Source organism: Pithys albifrons, chromosome 3, assembly GCF_047495875.1.
Source record: "Pithys albifrons albifrons isolate INPA30051 chromosome 3, PitAlb_v1, whole genome shotgun sequence".
In the NCBI taxonomy this organism is placed as follows: Eukaryota; Metazoa; Chordata; class Aves; order Passeriformes; family Thamnophilidae; genus Pithys; species Pithys albifrons.
Window position 1 is genome coordinate 50196270 of NC_092460.1, and position 9599 is coordinate 50205868.

Genomic DNA, 9599 nt, shown 5'->3' on the forward strand with positions numbered 1-9599 from the left:
CCCAGAAAATAGAGAGCATGTTGCTGAGAGCTTTTAGTTTGCTTTCTGCACCTCTTCTCAGCTGTCCAGGGTGATCTCAGGGTCTGAGACGTTTCCTTTTTGTTGAATATAATGTGTTGAGCACCTCTCTCCTGTCCTGCACTGAGCTTATGGGTCCCTTAATTTCAGTGTACACTAAATTGTATGTGGACTACTGTGTGTTTATGGAAGACACAGTTAGTGCCTGCTTAGATTTGTGGGTATGTGTGCTTGTTAGGAATTTCATCATTTCTCCTGGAGTTTCCTTATGTGTGAAATGGAGATAATAACACGTAATTACCTACCTTGCAGGGCTGCTGTGAGGACAAATTAACCAATGCTTGTGTGGGTGTTTGCAGATGAAAAGCATGATATTAAGACTAAATATAATGATTGAATGTTACAGAAGAGAGTTTGTATTTATTATGGTGATTGAATATGAGTCGAAAGTATTTTGTGGGTGTTTATTTCTTGTGCAGTACCAAGTATTTGTGGAAGGTGGGAAACTGGTGGAGCTGAGTTTGGGGCAGGAGTCAAAGAAATGGTTAAAGTTGCTCTTTAACTTTACAGTCTACTGACTTTCTTCTTCTCTCAACTAAAGGTAATGCTGAACAAGAGACAAAAACAGAGGAATGTAAATTGGGCCAAGCTATAGAGGAAGGGAATGAAAATGAAATACAATTGAAGATCACATGATTTCAAAGAACAAAAATGTAAAAAATGAATTGGAAAAAAAAAGGTAGAGGAAATGAGGGCAGGTGAGAGAAAAGAAACTTCAGGGATTCATGGGGTTCCATTATCTCAGTACATGGAGTTACGGGAAAGTAAACCTCAATTTAAAAGAGGCACCACAAACAATTGTGGAAAGCAGGGAAAGAAAAGGAGTGGAATGGGAAGGAAGCAGGACGTGCTTAATTATTTTTTGCTTTCACTTCATTAAGTGTAATGGCATCATTCTTTTATTTCTTATGCGTTGTTGAGAGGCACTTCTTTGCAAGCATAGAAAATGGTGTCAGGTATGTCAGATGTTTCTGCCGTGTGTTCCATGGGTAGGCTGGTAAGAGTTAAGGTGTGGATGCATTTGTCATCCTGAGAATGCCCCTGTCTGGTTTCATTTGGCTTTCATGCTGTCTCTGGAGAATTAATGGAGTAAATTCATTTCCATCTACTTCAGTGAAGCTCTACCATGAGTGAATCAGACCCATTCTCACTGCTAAATGTAGCTGTTGCCCTATGAAACCCTGATCAAAGTGTATTTCAGGTTAAACATGGAATGTTTTGTGATTAAACCAAAATAGTAAAACAAAATCTTAATTATTATGATCGCTCAGTGAGTATGGTATGTTGGTGTGTGAGGTGCCCAGAGGAGTGGCAAGGGGAGGTGGACCATGAGAAGAGTAAGGACTAAATGACCAGTACACTACAGAGTTCAGGGTATAGACTGCCTTTCTTTGCAAATTTTCCTGAGTTGGAACCAAAATCATTGGCAAACATCCTTGCAGTGTCCCGCGACCTGTTTGCCTTTTCTTCTTCTTGTTTGCCCTTCCTTATCCTCACCCTCCCTACTTCAATATCTCTCCAAATCCAGGCAGCTCTAATTCTTCACCCAGTCCGTGTTTCATAGCTCTTCCTTGCACCCCAAAACTTATTTTGGGCTGAATCATTCTTACCTCAACTCCTTGGCCTAAATTAATCCTTTGTGTAATTCAACTGACTAAAATTGACGTAAATGGAATTACATCAGAGCTGAAATTAACCCAGTCTGACAAAAATAGCACCTGCCTTTTCTACGAACCAATGTTTGTCTCTTCCCCATCTCCACCCACATACCATGACTTTAACATTTCTTTCTCCTCATTGCTCTTTCACTTATCCCACTGCCATGAGCAAGCTGTTTTCTCAGTGGTCGATGTTCCCTTCTTTTCTCCAGCATGCTATTCTTCTTCATCCCCACAGCACAGGCTGTTGATTCCTGTTAACAGCCAAACCTTGCCTGTGTCCAAGTCTATGCAACAGCTTTTCATCTTTCTTTAGATTTTCCTGTCCTTCACCAAGAGATGCACCCTCTGAGTTCAGAGCCTGTTTGCAACGGGCACTTCCTATGCCTGTCGAAATTACAGTCTTACTCCAAAGAATTTGCAAGTCAGAGTGCCAGACATAGAAAGAGAAGGAGGGAAGTCAGATGAAGGTGAAGTGAGTTGCCAAAGGCAGCCTAGCAGGACAATAGCAGAGTTGTGGATGTCAGACTTAAAGCTCCTCTTCTTGTTCCATGACTACCTTCATGCCAGCACAGCAATTCTCACCACCTCTTTCAACCCCTGTTTTTGGGCTCTGACCCTCATACAGTAGTTAAATATTTCCTTCACTTTCTTTCTCATCACCTCTGGTTTTCTGACTTCTTTTAGTTTGCCTTTGGTGCCTGCTCATGTTCACTAGGCTTTCTTCCCTCCTCTTGAAAAAATAAAATGCTGTGTTTGCAACCAAACATAAAGTACAGCTTCTCTGGTTGAGCAGTACTTTGTTTGGTGCTATCCTACCCCATTCACATCTGGGTATCTCTTTGGGGCAAGGATTTATTCCATAATTAATCTGACATTTATTATCATGGCATATGTATCTGCAATGTTATGCAAACTGTAAAGGTTTCTAATTCTAGAGGTCACCATGGGTGTATCATGTGTTTACCTTCCAATGCAGATGAGCACAGAACAAAAGGGGCTGGCAGACCTCTGAGTAGATGAAGGCAGGGAATCACCCTGATCTAACTAATTTATCAGGGCAGTGTTCTCAAAAGTAGGTTACCTCGTGCTACAGACAAACAACCCAATCCAAATTCACCCTCTTCCAGAGGGCTGATTTAATTCCCCGGCATTGCTGTGTAGTCCCACAGGAGTAGATAGCTGCATGTGCTGGACACCCAGAGCAGGGGCCTACCTGTCTCTCATCATAAATGTCAGGCCACCCATTCTCCCATGATGGGACTTATATATGTGGCCTCCCATCCCTCAATGTTGTGTGCCTGCCAGAGCTTCCTGGCAGTGGTGGGCAGAGGCTGTGATGTTGCCTTGCCATGGTAGATTTGTCCCCAGACTCAAAACAGCCTTGCTGCAGCTAATGACCCTCAAAAGGTGGAAAGCTGCTGTGCTATCTGGTGACCAAGGCCACCAATACGTCCCTCACAATGCTTGCCACAGTGTTACCCCAAGCATTGGCATGAGTCATAGCTGAGCTGTGATTAGGTATTCACATTGCTCTGCAGTGTTAAAAGGGGATCACAAGACAATCACCTTCTGTGAGCACATGAGAGGACCCCACTACATCCTATAAGTAACTTGCATGAGGAGTAGAAGGATAAATTAAATGTTTGGGAGAAATGCAAAATGCTAAGCCACTAGTTGCAGTCCTCCCCGAGATCACCTGCTGCCCAATAGCGTTTCCTGCCTTACTGTGACTTAGGTCAATTGTCAGCATGAGGGAAAAAAAATATTGTTTCCTCTGCTAATTTACAGCCTCAACAAAGTGGAATTAGAACCATGAAGGCTGGACTCTCTCATTCTGCTTGTCAGAGCAGAGATACTCCAGTAGGGATGGGGATCTGCCACAGGCTGCAGTCTTCCCCAGGGTATGCAGCTGCTTCTCCAACAGAAGAAAATAAATACAGGAGGGTGGGGAAGAAGATGTGGTGGTCTGGCAAGCAGAAACCTGTTCCTGAGCCAGCCTTGCTGGAAGAGTAAAATGAAAAATGCCCATGGTCACTCTCCAGGGAAGAATTCTAAAAGATCCCACCAAAGGATGTCAGGGCAGAGAAAAAACAGCAGGTGAGCAGGATAAGCTAAACACAAGGAGAGATCTAGGGATTCTTTATTGTCAGAAGAGGGGAAAAAAGAACATGGATAAACTCAGAGCCATGGCTTATTTCTGCTGCAGCTTCTGCTCCCCCTCCCTTCCTCCTATGCATTTTGCATGAGTGTGCTGCACTGTAAACTACCACAGCCTCGAAATAAAGAGTACTGGGGGACAATCTGTCTGAAAAATACCCCTCTGCTGAAAAGAATATCTTAAATATGATGATCAAAGTGTTCCGATATTAACAGATGAGAATGGCTTATGAATCTGGATTAGCTCAGAATCCATTTGAGTATTTTTAAACCTCAAAAAGGTAACTGAAAGCCATAAAACTTCCTAAGAGAAATGCCATTTATTTTAAAATGAGCAGCAAGATCTTGATTAATTGAGCTGCAAAAGAAATGGATCTAAAAACAGGCACTGGAGGAACATAAGCGCATTATGCATTTGGGTTTTGCTTTTGAAGGAATTCAGAACCAGATCTTTCCGCCAATGCTGATCTCAAAAGATGATATTCTAAGCCTGGATTCAGGTGTCCATAGATCCAGAGAGGGGCAACCTGAGTCACTGTTCCTGTGATACTGTCTCAGGACTAAGACCTTCACCATGCCTCTGGCTGGCTACCTTAGAAGCTCTTCCCTGCTGAAGTCCAAGGTAGTAGTGCCTTCAGTATCAAAATGTAGGCACTGTGTTGATTTCTCCTTGTGTGGCCTTGGGGTGCCCAGAGTGCACCCCTTCTTGGAGCGACATTGTAGCCTGGGATAAATGCTGCTGCACAGTGTCTCAGTCAAGCTGGAGGCTGGTTTGTCCCCAGAAAGAGCAGCTGGGACAGAGACAGGGCATGTCACCTGGTATCTCTTTTTTATGACTTTAGTTCTGCACTTACAAAGAAAAAAAAATTAAACACCAGATTTCAAGCATAACTTCATGTAAAGTTTTGCTTTCACACCTACAACATGTCTCTCTGCAAATAGCCTTTCCAGAGGGAGGTCTGGTCAGCCCCTTTTCTTTGCTTTCTGTGACTCACAGGAGTCACTTGCATCCACTCGGTCTGCCTGCACTGTGGCACTGCTGACCACGAGCACTGGTGAGAGAAAGGCAGGGACCTTCTGGAGCTAGCAGTGCTTCTGATAAGGTCATGAGCAGCTGATTTCTCCTTTGCATTGCCTCTTTGAATATTTTTAAGCTAAATACATATCAGAGGCCAATGTGTGTTAATCAGCAAAGGGCATCTTCAAAAACAAATAAACACATTTCTACTGCATCTTAAAATCTAGCTGTATCTTTCTTTATGTTCATGAATCACAGATCAACTTGTTCCATCTCCAGGTCTAAGTCTACGCTTCAGCCTTCTGCATTTCCCCTTAAGAGGGTTCCCTTTTTCTTTCCCATGCCACTCCCTTCACACAGTTCTGCATTTATTGTGGGGGCCAGACTGCTTCCTACCTGTTCATTTTTTTGTATTTTTAGGGCCAGCTTCTAACTTCTCTCCTCCATATTCAAGCCTCACAGTTATATTCTTTTTCCCTCCTCTAAAAACCAGAATTTCCTATTTTGTCATGGCTTTTTTTAGCCATCTTTCAGGATGGCTAAAACTTTGTGGATACTGCAGCCTCCTCTCTGCTTCCAGCTGCTTTCCTCTCTTCCACTGATTATGCAGCTCTTCATATGAATTTGTTCACTCTTGGACACATCATGTCTCTCTTTCATCCCCTCCACTGACTCTCTTTTACCCACCAGATATGAAACACTGGCAGATCTTGTCCTTGTCATCAGCATGTAATTCCATCTTACCACCTGATCTTGCTTGGTGGTCTGCTCCACAATATCAGATTTTCCCATTAATCCCTTTCTACCAGTCTGCTACTCATCCCCCCAGCCTCTGCCTGGGACACCCACCCCAGACTTCCCTCTCTGCTTCACTCCTCTTCATGTTAGCTCTCACCTGAGCATTTTCTCCAGAAAGTTGATAGCAATGCACATGGACAGGTGACCAGTACACAAGTAATTACACGATGCTGTAGACTTGTTGCTACCTTAATTTTTCAGTGCCCCTATTCCTGGTGTTCTTTTGTCTATAAAGCACACTGTGATTTGAGAGCTACATAATTATATCTGCAATTAAGCATCCTATTCAGAGACTGCATTGCTCATTCCTCACTGTTTTCTTTAGCAAGAGCTTCCATTCAGGGTTTGGTTCTTGTGCAAAGGGATTCTACAGTTGCCTTTTTTTATTTTTAAGCTCTCTCCCACAACAGTCCTGTGAAGTAGAGTAATATTTTCCACATTTTACAGACTGGAAACTGAGGCACAGCAGATGGACTTGGCCAAGGCCCCTCAGGGGTAGCTCAGCTGAATTGCAACCAATTTTGAGTCCTTGCCTGTATAGGAGTTGAAAGATTAAGCAAGAGACTGGTGTCTGCACTATTTCGTACAGGAAACTGCCTCAAAGTGCTGCTCTGTGAACGGGAGCAGTCAGGGAAAAGGGCTAAAGGTCTTTCTGTGCACATTCAGACAGCAAATACCTTGCTGCAAGACATGAGCCCGTGAACTCAGTTGTTCCTTTCTGCTCTCTTCAGAAGCCTCTCTTACCTATTTACTCTCACATGGAAACAACAGCTGAAAAACTGAGTGGGAGGCCAGAAGCACTTGAGTCATTTGCAGCAGTTCTCCATTTCTGTCGCTGGGTCTTCTCCCTGAAGCAGTGTAATATGACAGAAAGGAAACATCTGAAAGCATTTCTTCATCCTCCAGATTGCAGTCTGTCACTGCTGCTGCAGAAGTGACACACCTCCCTTCCACCGTCTGCAGCTCTTTGGGTTGTTGGAAGAGGAACGATGTAGGCAAGAGCTTCTTCCTCTCCACCCTGAAATCACCTTGTTTCAGGCTTTTTAGCTCTGCCAGTATTTGGACATGACTAATGTACCCATTCCTGTGCCGGCTTGGCAGCCCTCGCAGATGAAATTTCAGGCTCTGGACAAGCAGAGCACGGCTGGCTGTGCACGTAGCAGTCTCCCCACAAACTCCTGGATCCTGCTGCAGAGAAGAGTCTCAAGAAGGTGCAATCTCCACCAAGCCTTTGTGAGTCTTGCTGTGCTGTCAGCCAGCACAGGGAAGGTAATAACAACCATGGGACAGGCTCCTATTTATTTACTCTTCTATTTCAAGACAGCAAAGCCCCATCACCTCAGGCTAACCTGCAGCTGGGACACTGAGAAATGGAAAACACTCTCTTGTATCCTCCATCACATAAGCAATGAGTTGTATTTGCAAAACTAATTTTTAACCAGTTGCTGCTTTTTATGGAGAAAAAAAACCCAAACAAAAAAAATCCAAATCAAATCAAAACAGCAACCAAACATAAAACCAACCCAAAAGTTAGTGTGGTTGAATTAAAGACATTTTGGTAAATCTTGTTGTTTTGTTTGGGAGGATTCCACCCCTCAAAAGAAAAACTTCTACTATACAGCTCTCTACCACTTTATCAAAAAATGATACTTTAATATCTGCTCCTGCTCTTACTCCTCTTTTGCATGTAGACGGTGACGTCTCTTGGGAGAATTAAAATGTAGGTGAGGGGGTGAATTAAGAAACAATCAAATCCAATAGAATAGAACAAAATCCTTCTTTTTATTCAGTGCTGGGAACATAGGGGGTTAAGTCCACCAATGGCAAGTTCAAAGCGACTTTTGTGTTTCCAGGTTTATATACTTAGTTACAACAGATAACTCCTCCCCAAAGTTAAGCAGTATATTTTGGGTGACTTTTAACAGCTCTAATGGGCTGCTCTTATCTCTGCAGCCCTATATTTTTAACTAAACAATGTTACAGTGTCAAGCTTCTAATCTGAACAAGGTTTTGGTTTATTTCTTAAAGTTCATCTTACAGCTACAAGGTTAAATTCCTCTTTGTCTAAACTTACGCATGGTTAAGATAACTGACAAAGGTACAAGCTAAAATCAAAAATTAAAATAAAATACAAAGTTAGTACAGGTCTGATTAAAAATTAGTAAAGACCATTATGATTTTATGGAGAAAGGATAAAATTCATTTTCTCGAAGAGTCTCTGTATCAGTTCAAAGCATCTGAATTTTATTCCCGAAGAGCTGAGCACCTAAAAGTTTATAACAAGAGCTTGTGGCAGTTTATGTCACAACAAAAACACTGCTGGGAAATTTGTGAAAGAATGTACCACAAGGGGAACTATTTAGGGACTGAAATTACACAGGAAGGACTGGCAAGAGAGATGTGTGCTCAGGACAAGCACAGTTACATTTAATCCTAATATAAGGTGTCATGTCTTTACCTAATGCACAACCTGCACTGCCTGGCAAAGGAAAGTGAAGCAATTAGGCCCAAATATCCAGATTATACGTGGGAGGTGTTTGAAGGCAGAAGATTTAAAATGCCATAATGGGCTGGGGGAGGGTTACAACAAGAGGTAATATTTCCTGATAGGTTAGTTTACATCCTTTGGAAAACATTTTCGAATCAGACCAGAAAAGTAAGCAAGACCTTAACCAGGGCTTGGCTGGGATGACACCTAAACAAAGGCCAAAAGTAGAGAGACCCAACCCTGCCATGCACAGGAAGCCCCTCCAGTGAGTAATCCCCAGGAACAAAACAAATCCAAGAATTGATAGTGCAGTTCTGTGTGGATTTGCAGCTGTCTCAGCCCAGTTCAAGAGCAGTCTTACCCTTTCTTGTTTCTCTTGAGCCAGCGCTAAGGGCAGAGGGGAAAACCTGAGCTCAAACAATAACGACTCTCTTTTAGAGTGGAAACTGGAATTCACTTCTCGATCCCAGAGGGGCAGGGCCAGACACAGGTCTTTCCTGGAATCCTGCCTGCCAAGTTAATTTTTCTCCAGTCACTGGAGGGTTGGGTTAACTCCGTGACAGAGAGGGTAGTTTGTTTGCACAGCCCTTTTGCCGTTCTGTGAGGTGAGGCTGTCAGCCAGAGAGTCAGAGTTAATCGAAAGGAACTGAATCATCAGACCTTATAAAAACTCCATATAAGAAATAGATTTAGTTGGAATGTATTGCTGCGAGAATGGGGAGAGGGAACAGGATGGGGTACATGCTTGCTTTGGGAAAGGGTCTCTCTCAGCTTTTGCAAAGTTCCTTGCCCCTATTTATCATATCAACACACAGACAACACTTTGTCTTCTAGAGTGAGAGATGGGGGCCAAACATTTCATCACAAGACATTGAAAAAAAATCTCTGCTGTCTTTACTTGGATGTGGGAAATGTTCTCTTGCTTTTAAATATAAAACAATACATATATTTGTGAACCTACCATTGTTTTATGTGGGAGTCTTAGTTGAACACAAACGATTATGCAGCTATGAATGAATACAGCACCTAGGATTAAAGAGATTTTATTTAGCCCCAAATGAAATAGCAGAGCTGATGGCAGCCTCTGGTACTGAAAAAACAAAACCAACAAGTAGTTTAGTGAGTACTGAAACTAAGGAAGCCTCATCTTCTGTGTGTTTGTATATTGTGGTTGATTGACTAGGGTGTCTAAGATGGCATAAAATTAATTTGAAGCTCTTCCTACAGATCAGGCACTTACTAGCATTCTCACTTTTATGGAATATCTGAAATATAATAAGGCATGAATCCACATTGTAACTTCCCCTGTTGGAGACTGTGATAGAGCCTCTATTTCACAAAAACTGTAGGGATGTAATTACACTTCTGCCAAACTTGTTCAAAATCAGACAGTGGGCTC